The following is a 14,280-nucleotide window of genomic DNA, read 5'->3' as shown; positions in this document are numbered from 1 at the left end:
GGAGATTGCATGGCTGTGTATTTTATACACCTGTCAGCAATGGGTGTGGCTGAAATAGCCGAATCCACAAATTTGAAGGGTTGTCCAAATACTTTTGTATATACAGTGTCTCACCGGAGAAAGCATCAGAGCGAGCAAAACAGCGCCCCTCTGTCTCTGTATGTGTAGGCCATCTATCTGATGCTGTCTGGTTAAAAAGAGTATGACATTGTTGCAGCCCATAGCATTGAATGCAAGAGAAGCCAGCGAGCATTTGTATAAAATAATAGCCAATCAGCGTTGAGCTAAACTGAGTGAGCTCAACTGTGACTAGTCCTGGAGCACCCAAAGAAATTGTCAAGGGAAGCCAGTTTGGATTTGGCTTCACTCCAATCACATCTCATCAAGTGAAATACGTCATTGACAGAAACAACTTGAATTGTTGCATCTCGTTGTGTTGTTGTCCTTCAGTAGCTAGCTAGCTAAAATTGTCCCTTTCCTAAATTAGCCATGGATGGAGATAAAGATTTGGACTTGTGGTTTTACTTAATTCTCCGTACTGGCCAATGATTATAACAGCGATTCTGATCCAACCATAAATTCATACATTGTGAACTGAGAGGATGGAAGTTCAATATGTAGCTGGATGTAGAAAGTGTAGAAGGTTAACTAGCTAGCGTTGCCCATGAAAGGAAGTTAGTCTAGCGAGCAAGCTAGACAGGACAGCAAAAATAAAAGCGTGTACTATATGACAGAGTGATAGACTGTTTCTTCAACATGAAAGAGAGGAGGATGGCATTGGCGTTTCTCTACAAGTAGGGTGAGTCAACATGTTTTTCTACTTGCACGAATGCGCACACACACACAAATCAGAACCATGGACAGCCACATCATATTTAGCTTACGTTGATTGGACTAAATAGTTTTTGGTATCATTTAGTTGTCACTGTATTAGACTAAGCATAGGTGATATGCAATATGCTTTGTGGACTTTACCGGACAGAAGTTGCTCTCCGGTTTGTGATTTAACAAAGGTGTGGTTGAATTTATTCTGCCTCTGTGTCTTCTTATTGTCTCTGCCTTAGGCCTATATATCACAGTGTCAAGGCATATGAACTTATACCCCTCCTGTTTTTTTTTTCTGAACGGCGACTGAGAGAGGTTGAACATTGAGCCGTGCTGGCAATGGAGAGAGAGAGAGAGAGAGAGGGGAGAAAGAGAGAGAGAGAGAGAGAGAGAGAGAGAGAGAGAGAGAGAGAGAGAGAGAGAGAGAGAGAGAGAGAGAGAGAGAGAGAGAGAGAGAGAGAGAGAGAGAGAGAGAGCTCTTCACAATCTCCCAGGTCCATGTTTGTTCTGCGTCAGACGGTGTGGTGTAGATCATGTGCTAGGTGTTTATGGAGAAGCCATCCGGTCAAATGATGTTCAACACCTCTTTATTCAACAGAGCACCTCACTGACTTATGACACAACAAGCTCCATTATGATACAGTCACCCAGTATTACATCATTCTAGCTTTTCAGAGTGCATTTAACCCATTCATCTATCTATCATAGATCCCATTATCAAAACAAAATATGTTCCTTTCTCATCTCTCCCTCGCTATCTCTGTGTCTGCCCTCACGATGTTTACTCCCAGTTAGGCCAACGGCTTGGTTGTCTTAAGCTGTTCCTCAATGTTTGTCCATGTTTCCTGCCTGCTGAGGACAGAAAGGGGAAAAAATCAAATCTGTGTGTGTATCTTGAGGTGACTAAATTGCTGTGTGCAGTGATCAGCTGTGGCCTTGTGGCTAGGAGGAGGAATTCCTCTGAGGTCGCACAGTTCTGCCTGCCTGCCCCTCTTTTACTCTCTCTCTCTGTCGGATGAACTTACCCCTCTCACGCCTCTGTGGCACGTCACAATGCCACGCAGGGTCCTTGGGGTGACAGAAGGGGACAACGTGGCAATGAGGGGGACTGAGGTGACGTGGAGTGGGCCCCTATCAGGTGGCAGGTCCCCTTCTGTCACCCCAAGGACCCTGCGTGGCATTGTGACGTGCCACAGAGGCGTGAGAGGGGTAAGTTCATCCAACAGAGAGAGAGAGTAAAAGAGGGGCAGGCAGGCAGAACTGTGCGACCTCAGAGGAGAAGCCATCCGGGATCTGGAGGGGTGCTGGAGGTGGTGGCTGACTGGCTGGCTAGATTCCAGAGACGATGGTGTTTACCCAGGATGCACCAGGCTTTGTGTTTTTAGTGGTGACAGCTGCGTGTGTGTGTGTTTGCGTGCGTGCGTGTGCGTGTGTGTGTAAGCCACACAAACCATTTAGGGACTGGATGCCCATTCAAACTAAAATACCACATTAATACCACATTGCAAGATTCATGCAATTCTCTGTAACAGCCATTTGTTCCACTGCAGGAGGAGAACACTTAATCTGGATCGTCCCATGGGCAGCGGTGGACGGAGAATGCAGTGTCACCCGGTGAGTAAACAGGTGTCAGGGCCGTGTAGAAATGGTGTGGTGTGGAATCAGGTGCAGAAGCAGATTGATAGTCCAATAATCTTTACTAGAAAGTGCGAGGCAATAATCCAAAAACAGCCAGAGGCAAAACGCACACAGGCGTAAAATACAAGCGCGCATAAACAGGCGCGCAAAACTCTTCTCAACCGAGAAGTAAGCAAAACAGTAGAGGCGTACCAAACACAGGTACGAAATGACACCTAACACAAAACAATTACACACAACACTACACTACCAACAAGGAAACTAAATAGGGTGCTAAATTAGACATAACACAAGACAGGTGTGGCTAACAGACAAAACTAGTCAAACAGAAAACATAGAGCGGTGGCAGCTAGTACTCCGGAGACGACGACCGGCGAAACCTGCCCGAACAAGGAGGAGGAGCTGCCTCGGCCGAAACCGTGACAGTACCCCCCCCTTGACGCGCGGCTCCAGCCGTGCGCCGACTCCGGCCTCGGGGACGCCCAGGAGGGCGCGGCGCCGGGCGCGTAGGGATGACCACGATGGAATTCGGTCATCAGGGACGGATCCAGAATATCCCTCCTCGGCACCCAGCACCGCTCCTCCGGACCGTACCCCTCCCACTCCACGAGATATTGGAGACCCCCATCCGGCGTCTGGAATCCAGGATGGTCCGAACAGTGTACGCCGGAGCCCCCTCGATCTCCAACGGGGGCGGAGGAGTCTCCTCAATCTCGAAGTCCTGGAGTGGACCAGCTACCACCCGGCCTGAGGAGAGACACATGGAATGAGGGGTTAATATTCTGGTAATCAATAGGTAGTTCTAACCTGTAACACACCTCATTCAATCTCCTCAGGACTTTAAAAGGCCCCACAAACCGCCGACCCAGCTTCCGGCAGGGCAGGCGGAGGGGTAGGTTTCTGGTTGAGAGCCAGACTCGATCTCCAGGTGCGTACACTGGCCCCTCACTGCGGCGTAGGTCGGCGCTCGTCTTTGTCGACGTATGGCACGCTGCAGATGGACATGAGCAGCGTTCCACGTCTCCTCCGAGCGCCCTACCCACTCATCCACAGCGGGGGCCTCGATCTGGCTCTCATGCCACGGTGCCAGAACCGGCTGATACCCTAAGACACACTGAAAAGGGGTTAGTCTAGTGGAGGAGTGGCGGGAGAGAGTTCTGTGCCATCTCGGCCCAGGGCACATATCTCGCCCACTCCTCCGGCCGGTCCTGACAATATGACCTCAGAAACCTACCCACATCCTGGTTGACTCTTTCGACCTGCCCATTGCTCTCCGGGTGGTAACCCGAGGTAAGGCTCACCGAGACCCCCAAACGTTCCATAAATGCTCTCCAGACTCTGGAGGTAAACTGGGGAGCCTCGATCAGACACTATATCCTCGGGTACCCCGTAATGCCGGAAGACGTGAGTAAATAGAGCCTCAGCGGTCTGTAGGGCAGTAGGAAGACCCGGCATGGGAAGGAGACGACAGGCCTTAGAGAACCGATCCACAACGACCAGGATGGTGGTATTCCCCTGAGAGGAGGGAAGATCGGTAACAAAATCCACCGATAGATGAGACCAGGGTCGCTGTGGAACGGGCAGGGGCTGTAATTTACCCCTGGGCAAATGTCTGGGTGCCTTACACTGGGCACATATTGAGCAGGAGGAGACATAAACCCTCACATCCCTGGCTAATGTTGGCCACCAGTACTTCATACTAAGGCAGTGCACCGTCCGGCCAATACCCGGATGTCCAGAGGAGGGCGACGTGTGAGCCCAATAAATCAACCGATCCCGGACCTCGAGCGGGCGTACGTCCGACCCACCGGACACTGTGGAGGACTAGGGTCGTGCACGCACGCCCGCTCGATCTCCGCATCGACCCCTCACACCACCGGTGCCACCAGACACGACTCCGGTAGTATGGGAATGGACTCCACGCACCTCTCCTCCGCGTCATACCGGCGGGACAGAGCATCTGCCTTCCCGTTCTGGGACCCAGGGATGTAAGTGATCTTAAACACAAACCGGGCGAGAAACATAGTCCATCGAGCCTGGCGAGGATTTAGTCTCCTAGCGGCCCGAATATATTCCAGGTTACGGTGATCGGTCAGAATAAGGAAAGGGTGCTGAGCCCCCTCAAGCCAATGCCTCCACACCTTTAGGGCCTGGACTACGGCTAACAGCTCCCTGTCCCCTACGTCATAATTCCGCTCCGCCGGACTGAGCTTCTTAGAATAAAAAGCACAGGGGCGGAGCTTAGGTGGTGTACCCGAGCGTTGAGATAGAACGGCCCCAATACCGGCCTCGGACGCGTCTACCTCAACTTGAAACGGTAAAGTGGGATCCGGGTGCGCCAACACCGGAGCCGAGGTAAACAGGTCCTTCAGTCTCCCAAAAGCCCTGTCCGCCTCAGCCGACCACTGCAAGCGCACGGACCCCCCCTTCAGAAGAGACGTAATGGGAGCTGCCACCTGTCCAAAACCCCGGATAAACCTCCGGTAGTAATTCGCAAAACCCAAAAACCGCTGCACCTCTTTAACCGTCGTTGGGGTTTGCCAATTACGCACGGCGGACACTCGGTCCACCTCCATTCTCACCCCTGACGCAGACAACTGGTAACCCAAAAAAGGAAACTGACTCCTGGAAGAACAGGCATTTCTCAGCCTTGACATACAGGTCATGCTCCAACAGTCTCCTCAATACCCTGCGCACCAGGGCTACATGCTCGGCCCGAGTAGGGCTGTACACCAGAATATCATCGATATACACCACCACTCCCTGCGCCTGCATGTCCCGGAAAATTTCATCTACAAACGATTGGAAGACTGATGGAGCATTCATTAACCCATATGGCATGACGAGATACTCGTAATGGCCGGAGGTAGTACTAAATGCTGTCTTCCACTCATCGCCCTCCCTAATGCGCACCAAATTATATGCGCTCCTGAGGTCCAATTTTGTGAAGAACCGTGCCCCGTGCAATGACTCCGTCATAGTCCCAATCAGCGGAAGTGGATAACTATATTTAACAGTCACCTGATTGAGACCGCGGTAGTCAATACACGGACGCAGACCTCCATCCTTCTTCTTCACAAAAAAGAAGCTCGAGGACGCGGGAGAAGTAGAGGTCCGTATGTATCCCTGTCTCAGAGACTCGGCAATGTAAGTCTCCATTGCCCTTTTCTCCTCCTGTGACAAAGGATACACATGGCTCCGCGGAAGCGCGGCTCCTGTCTGGAGGTCTATCGCACAATCCCCCTGTCTATGAGGTGGCAATCGTGCCGCTCGGGTTTTACTAAACACGAGTGCCAAATCCTCATACTCAGGAGGAATGTGCAGTGCGGACATCTGGTTCGGACTTTCCACCGAGGTCGCCCCTACGGAAACACCCAGACATAACCCCTCACACTGAGCAGACCACCCTTTAAGAGCCTTCTCTCGCCACGAAATAGTAGGATCATGGGTAGTCAACCAGGGAAGCCCCAGTACCACCGGATACGCAGGAGAGTCAATCAGATAGAGTTGAATCATCTCCTCATGACCCCCTGCGTCATCATCCTAAGTGGCGCTGTGAGCTCCCCAATCCACCCAGATCCTAACGGACGACTATCTAAGGCATGTACGGGGAAAGGCTTATCGACTGGAAGGAGGGGAATCCCTAACTTAACACAGAATTTACGATCTATAAAATTCCCAGCTGCGCCTGAATCGACTAGCGCCTTATGCTGGGAACGAGGTGCAACCTGTGGAAAACAAACAGGTAATGTAAAGTGGACGACAGAAAGCTCTGGGTAAGTAGGGCGCCTACTCACCTGGGAGAACTCCCCACTGTATGGCCTGCCCTCTCCCTCCTCAGGGAACCCTCCCCAGCACCTAGCCGCGGTGTGCCCTCCGCGGCCACACTTGGTGCAGGAGACTGCTCCCCTCGGGTTCCTTCCTCTTTTCGTTCTAGCGCCAGCCCCTCCGAGCTCCATCGGACTCGGCTCGGAGGTGCTGGAGGGTGGAATGGGAGGCCCCCATCTGGGACGCCCACGGGTCGTGAGTAGGTTGTCCAGACGAATAGCCATGTCCACAAGCTGGTCAAAAGTTAAAGTAGCGTCCCTACACGCTAACTCCCTGCGGACGTCCTCCCTAAGGCTACACCTAAAATGGTCTATGAGGGCCCTCTCATTCCACCCCGCGTCAGCCGCTAGAGTCCGGAACTCCAGTGCGAATTCTTGAGCGCTCCTCATCCCCCTGTCGGAGGTGGAATAGACGTTCCCCCGCCGCTCTTCCCTCTGGTGGATGGTCAAAGACCGCACGAAAGCGGCGGGAGAACTCCGCATAGGTGACTGTGGCGGAGTCTATTCCCCTCCATTCGGCGTTGGCCCACTCCAACGCCTTGCCGGTGAGACAGGAGATGAGGGCGGAAACGCTCTCGTATCCCGAGGGCGCCGGGTGTATAGTGGCCAGGTAGAGCTCCACTTGCAAAAGGAAACCCTGACACCCGGCAGCGGAGCCGTCGTACGCCCTCGGGAGCGAGAGCCGAATCCCACTGGGTTCCGGTGGATGAGTAGGCAGGTTCTCTGGTGGTGATGGAGCGACCGGTGGGGCTGTGGGAACACCGCTGATCTCCCAGCGCCGAAGAGTGTCCATGACGCCCTCCAACGCGTGCCCGATCCGATTGATGCGATGTTCCTGTCCCTGGAGACGGTCCTCCACGCTGTCGACTTGTGCTCCTGCTGATTCCATCGAAGTGGTGTGTAATTCTGTCAGGGCCGTGTAGAAATGGTGTGGTGTGGAATCAGGTGCAGAAGCAGATTGATAGTCCAATAATCTTTACTGGAAAGTGCGAGGCAATAATCCAAAAACAGCCAGAGGCAAAACGCACACAGGCGTAAAATACAAGCGCGCATAAACAGGCGCGCAAAACTCTTCTCAACCGAGAAGTAAGCAAAACAGTAGAGGCGTACCAAACACAGGTACGAAATGACACCTAACACAAAACAATTACACACAACACTACACTACCAACAAGGAAACTAAATAGGGTGCTAAATTAGACATAACACAAGACAGGTGTGGCTAACAGACAAAACTAGTCAAACAGAAAACATAGAGCGGTGGCAGCTAGTACTCCGGAGACGACGACCGGCGAAACCTGCCCGAACAAGGAGGAGGAGCTGCCTCGGCCGAAACCGTGACAACAGGATGGGTCCTTCTGGGTTCAGGCAGCTCTCAGACACAAACTAAGGCTCCCAATCTCTCTCTTTCTCTGCTGGCTCCGTGCAGCAAACTTCCTTCCCCGAAGCTGCACTAACCAAAATAAAACACTGAGAACAATCACTTGCTCTGACAAAACTGGGCACCTCAGGGAAACGTTTCATTGTCCATGAACATAGGGACGCTGTCAACTGTGAAATCTTCACAGATAGGTGGAGAGAAAGATGTCCCCTTTATGTCATGGTGAAACCCAGTTGTCCCGAGGACGTTGATAAGAAGATTTGTAACATTAAAGATGAAGATTTGAGATGACATCACCAAGTGAGGGAATTAGATTAGTTCCCTGATAAAGAAAAGAAAAAAGCGCCGGTAAACATACATTTGGGATATGCATATCACCCTACTGATTTTCATAGCAAATTGGAAACCTAGTGTAGAAAGTAATTTTGTAGACCTATACCTTCTGTTATCTGACCCATATCTTCCTCTGTGAATACTCAGCTGGCTTAGAGGATACCTATGGACTTTCCCCCAGATAAAGGCGCTTACTAAACAACTACACAAACACTGCACATATACTGCAATGTAGCCAATTCTATTTCTAATGGGTAACATACAGCCAACTGTATCTGGCTAGCATTGGCATGGAAGGGTACAGCAAGGCTAAGGGTGAGAGCTTGGGGTCAAGGTAGTTGTTGTGATGTTAGAGAGACAGGATGGTGTAGGTGTGAGGGACGGGGGCGTGTCTGCAGATGTTTCTAGGAGCTTCCAGCTGTTCTTGTTCCCTACCTGGCGCCCAGGTGACTGGGGGAGGGGGGAGAAGTCAGCCTAATGATACACATACACTGGGCCCTAACACCATAGGCAGTCATTTATCACCAACTCACTGATTTATGTTCTCTACTCCTACACACACACATACTTGTACGCTCAAATATAACACACACACACACACACACGTATGTACATATACATACACGCAGACACACACAAAGAGAGACTGCAGGGTTTAGATGGGTTCAGATAAAGCTCCTCAGGGCACTGGCTGAACAAGACAGATCCTGTGGTGAATCGCACATCACACTCAAACATTACAGCCAGCAAGTGTATGTGCATGTTTAAGCATGCAACTGTGTTTGTGTGTGTGTGTGTGTGTGTGTGTGTGTGTGTGTGTGTGTGTGTGTGTGTGTGTGTGTGTGGACATGTTTAACTATTCTTGTGGTCCCCAGAAGAACCAACTGGGGACATTTTGTTAGTCCCCACAAGGTCAAATGCTATTTCTAGGGTGTTTAGAGTTGTTAGAATTAGTGTTAGGGTTAGAATTACGTTAAGGGTTAGGGTAGGAGCTAAGGTTAGTTTTAGGGTTAGGGTTAGGAACTAGAGTTAGGTTTAGGGTTAGGTTTTGGGGATATGGTTAGGGCTAGGGTAAGAGTATGGGTTAGGGTTAGGTTTAGGGGTTAGGGAAAATAGGATTTTGAATGGGACTGAATTGTGTGTCCCCACAAAGTTAGCTGTACAATACTGTTTTGTGTGTGTCTGTGTGTGTGTGTGTGTGTGTGTGTGTGTGTGTGTGTGTGTGTGTGTGTGTGTGTGTGTGTGTGTGTGTGTGTGTGTGTGTGTGTGTTTACCATCAGAAGGAATATTTGGTCATGTGAAAAGAAGCATCAGTGGTTGAGGTGCGTACAAACACACTCAGTTTTATGGGATGGCCCAGAGATTCCACTGAGTACACACAGGGGGTAATGCCGGAATTTACTTAGTACTTTAACCCCCAGTCCAAGTCCCTCACATTCAGTAGTATTGGGCATGTGCAAGACTATTGATATTTGGATGTTGCCATGTTATGTTTAGATAACCAGGCCTATGACTAGAGGCAAGATAGTAATATGGTTGTCAATATTGAGATTAGATTTTCACCAATCCATCCATGGGAAAGGTGACAGCAGCTTTATCTACTGAGGTATTATCCTGTTGTTCATTAATTACAGATAAAGTACAATATATTTGCAACCTGACTAAACAAAAACCTGAACTGATGAGAAGATAATGAGTACATAGTAATTTCATATCATCTGAATTGACGCAGTACGTGCTGGTGTGTAGCCTTAGTATTTCTCGGAGTGCCTGGCCAGAATGGTGTGTTGGTTGTGTAATGTTTACCTATGCTCTCATTAAGCCTGATAGAGGGAGCAAGAACACAACTTGACCAGTCCTAGTAGAAGACCTGTCTGGTGGATCACAACAGCACCTAGCTGCTATCTCTTCCTCCGCCGCGGGGAAAAGTAGGTCAGTGTCGCAACACCCAAGGTTTACCTGCTGCTGGTGAAATATTGACACAGGGATAAAGACGGGAACTCACTCAACAGGTAACCTGGTTACCACACCGCTCCGGGTTGTCAGGGCAACGCTGAAGGCTATTGTACATCATGAGGTGAGATAATCCCTCTAAATGCCACGAGGAGAGAGAGAGAGAGAGAGAGAGAGAGAGAGAGAGAGAGAGAGAGAGAGAGAGAGAGCAGGCGAGGGTGGTGGGAGAGAGAGAGAGAGAGAGAGAGAGAGAGAGAGAGAGAGAGAGAGAGAGAGAGAGAGAGAGAGAGAGAGAGAGAGAGAGAGCCAGAGAGAGCGAGGCAGCGAGGGGGTGGAAAGAGAGAGAGAGAGAGAGAGAGAGAGAGAGAGAGAGAGAGAGAGCAGGCGAGGGGGTGGAAAGAGAGAGAGAGAGAGAGAGAGAGAGAGAGAGAGAGAGAGAGAGAGAGAGAGAGAGAGAGAGCCAGAGAGAGCGAGAGAGAGCAGGCGAGGGGGGTGGAAAGAGAGAGCCAGAGAGAGAGAGCCAGAGAGAGAGAGAGAGAGAGAGAGAGAGAGAGAGAGAGAGAGAGAGAGAGAGAGAGACGCTGATGAGTTTAACAGTCAGGTCAAGGAGGTGAAGATAAGTGAGATAGTGAGTTGAGTACTCTTCCTTATGACTCACACAGTGAACTTGTTCTCAGATCATACTGTTTTCCCTTAGAGACCAATGTGCTGACAACCAGGCCTCTTCTCAAACCAGGACTATGTTTTTTCCCCTTCTCCAGGGGAATAAAACACTGTAAAGCCACTGCCATGGAAACAACTCCCATGAATATGACTCTATATCTGAGATATTTGACAGGAATTCATGTTGACCGAAACCAGCCAAAACACAAAACACTCAGTTCATATACTTTTCCAGAAATAAAAAGCTGGAGCATTTTCGTAAACAGTTTATCTAACTCTTCTCTCATAAACACCAAACTGAATGGCAGAGGGAAAAAAGCTTTAAAATTGAAGTAATCTGAAACACATCGCTGGGGCTCGACAGCCGTGTAACGTGCCGTTAGAAAAACATACTGACAGGTTGGAACTTATCGAGGGAGAAATCTCAACCTCTCATTTCCTTAGGCGCCTCAGGAGTCCTTTTGGACCAGACCACTGGGGGAGAAGCGGGGAACAATCAGGGATGATTTTGGACTGAACCACTTTGGAAATGAGGGAAGGTGGGTTATCATGAGGGACAAGGTAAATATGCTTTTTGGCCTTCGGTTGAAACTGAACTAAATCTGTGGTTAGAAATGGTAGTAGCCTACAGTTTAGTCATTGTTACAATGTATTACAGTGTCTGCTTTGAACAGTCGAGACACGTGACTCTTAGCTGACTAAGGCCATTACCTTCAGTGAGTAAATGGGTTATAGACTCTAAAAACAGTCTGCCAAGCAATTAGACCTTACATGAGGTCTGGCTGTAGGTAAATAGATCATGCACTGTACTTTACACTGATACAAAGCGTGAGAGAGCCTCTGATTCAAGTCAATGCATCTGTGAATCACAGTCTAACATTACCACAACGTTAAATAAATGTTCCAAAACCCCTCTTAGTCAGTTGACCTGGCGCAATACGATGGCTGTAAACATTTCCCAGTAAACCCTAAATTATTCATTGAATAAGTCTGGTTCTCAGTCTGCCCCCAAGGCTAAACAGAAGAGCAGTTCTTCTCCATAAGTGATGTAATGTGAGAATATATGGGAGTGTATGTTAGTGGGCCACGCAGCGCTGTGTATTTGAGCCACTTTGAGCCATCAGAGATCACACTCTGTCCTTGTGAGGAGAGGGTGAGGGCCATCTTTACTAAAGGCTAAGTACACTCTGACCTTCCTTTTATTAGAAAGCACACTGGCACACACCCATTGGCCAAGGACCCACAATGTACATGTACATGCTACATAGACATGTTATAAACTGTCTGATATAGCAGCGGTATGAGAGAGTAAATGTAAATGTTTGTTTTATAGTTTGTTTTAGCTATTGAATTTCACATTAATGTGAGTTCTGTTTTCTATATGTAACGTATCTTTATTGACAGTATAGTTCTGTGATGTTAGTGTGTGTGTGTGTCCGTGTGTATGTGCGTGTGTGCAGGCAGCTAAAGGTGGGCTGAGTTCGAGTCCATAGATGGGGGGTTTATTTGCTCGGTCCACGGCCGGGTGTGTGTAAGCACACAGAGGCCGCTCAGAGTGTGTGTGCCATGGAGTATGTGTGCTCTCTTGCCCTGCTCCCATGAATGAGTAGCCTGAACGCGTAGGATAAAGGTGGTCTGTGCCTGGACTCGGCCCCTGGTCCTCTGACCCTTAAAGGCCTTATTGATGGAGGTGCTGCAGCAGGGCTTAGATGAGCTGCACGGCCAAGGGCAGAGGGCTCCATGTAGGGAAAGAGACACTCTCTGAACCACACAAACATATGAGGAAGTTTTTATAAAATAATTGCCTCCACGTTTCTATGGTGGGATTTTGGCTATAGGCTACTTTGAAGCAAGGTAAGAGGGCCTCATAATATGAAGTAAAAGTCCAGGTGTAAAACCCTTAAGGAACAGGACAAATATAGCGATGCTAATTACAGGCCTAACCATCGTCTGGTAGATGGAAAGACTTTCCAAAAAAACTTCTCAATTAAATGTTAAGTAGCTACAAAGTAGGCTATGCCTAACTGGCAGAATGATATCATGATTATTTGCATCATGTCACGTCACCTCCAATTGCTCCCCTCCAGAGCTCTGATTCGCCGGTCTACTGAGCCACTGGTCTGAGCGCACCACCTCGGCAACACCTGAATGGAAACCCAACGCACCCTCCAGAGCACCTGCACCTCATCATCTCATCACCACCCCTATATAGCCCTGGATTGTTCAGTGTTGTGTTGTGTGTGATTGTTAGTGTCATGTCGTGTACTCACGCTTTGTTGTTCTCTTGCTCAGTGTTACGTAAACCTTTACATTGTTGATTCCTGCGTCCTATCTCTTCTTATCCTCAGTACTCGTCTCACATCAATTCAGTGTCCATTTGTTTTGCAAACTCCATCTCCTGCTACAGAAACACCACTAACCAAACAACAATGCTAGGTGCATGCACACTTTAATTAAAGGGTAACTACACCCAGAAATCAACATTTCTTATATTTTTCCCAGACCTCAAAAGTGATCTTCTGATGTGGTTTAAGCATTGTTGGACTTAGAACATTCAATGTTGTTGTTTTTCTATTAAAAAGGTGTAACTGAGAGTGAAAAAATACAACTGAAACCTGTGAATTTCTGACTCAGTTGACAGCCTCATTTATCTGTTTCAATTGTAGACCTACTAATAGCCAACTTGTACAGTACAGCTTGGGTTGGCCTGAATGTGAAAGACCAATATGGGATTGATTATTTTAGGTCATTCAGAGTGTATGTCACTGTTTCTCATAGAATCTTTCACACAAGGGCGCCTTTCCTTTGCTGGGCGGGCCATTTAGGAAATTATTGACAAAATTAGAGTTTACCCACTTCTCCAGGCACCACCACACCACTGCATGTGGGTGATGCAAGGCAGCCATAGTGCACCAAAACACTCACCACATTGTGGGTCAAAAGATAAATATTAGTTAGGCGGATATGGATTTTCCAAATCCACAGACCTGACCACAAAAACACACAAAATGTGTTTATATGAATGCTCAACCAGTGTGCGCATGGGTATGCAAAAGCCTAACATAATACTAGCCTATATGTGTGGTTAGGTAGAAAAATGAGACATACCAAAGGGAAAACAGAGGGAATTAGGAAGAAATATAAACATCATTAGCATGTACAAACAGTCATTTCCTGCCCTCTGTAAGGAGATTGTATCAACACAGCCTTTGTATAAAACCCAGTGATATGAAATATGGACGTGAGTAAGAGCCCAGCCCTCTCTCAGTCTCCCCAACAACATCCGTCTGTAGACGACCTTTGACCCCTCAAAGGCTGTCTCGCCGCTTTTTATGGAACCGGCTCTCTGTGGCCCTCATAAAAAATACCTTTCCAGCTGCATGACAATTCCACACAGCCTGCCTGGGTAATCACTGAGCGGGGACACTTCTTCACGATGAGGCTCTCCTACACTACACCACTCATCATAGCTACGCTATTTGTACAGTATAAATATTTTGGATGATTATATGTCATTACTAGTGGTGCATAAACACACATCCACGAATGCACATGCACATACATATGCATGCACACACACACACAACAACCAACCTCAAGGATTTATGTTCCATGCTACAAACTCATTCTTCAGTAATGGCCCTGTGTGGCTCAGTTGGT

The 14,280-nt window shown here is 48.7% G+C and overlaps 1 long non-coding RNA gene across 1 annotated transcript; it reads left to right on the top strand.

Moving 5' to 3' along the window:
• Positions 1-9,873: 9,873 nt before the first annotated feature.
• LOC121553173 lies at positions 9,874-12,746 on the top strand. Its single transcript, XR_005997508.1, has 3 exons — positions 9,874-10,081; positions 11,065-11,181; positions 12,708-12,746. It is a non-coding gene; the product is annotated as an uncharacterized LOC121553173 (long non-coding RNA).
• Positions 12,747-14,280: the final 1,534 nt, after the last annotated feature.

The sequence above is a fragment of the Coregonus clupeaformis genome, chromosome 37 (genome assembly GCF_020615455.1).
Source record: "Coregonus clupeaformis isolate EN_2021a chromosome 37, ASM2061545v1, whole genome shotgun sequence".
In the NCBI taxonomy this organism is placed as follows: domain Eukaryota; kingdom Metazoa; phylum Chordata; class Actinopteri; order Salmoniformes; family Salmonidae; genus Coregonus; species Coregonus clupeaformis.
The sequence above is the reverse complement of the archived record's forward strand: the minus strand, read 5'-3'. Positions and strand labels throughout refer to the sequence as shown.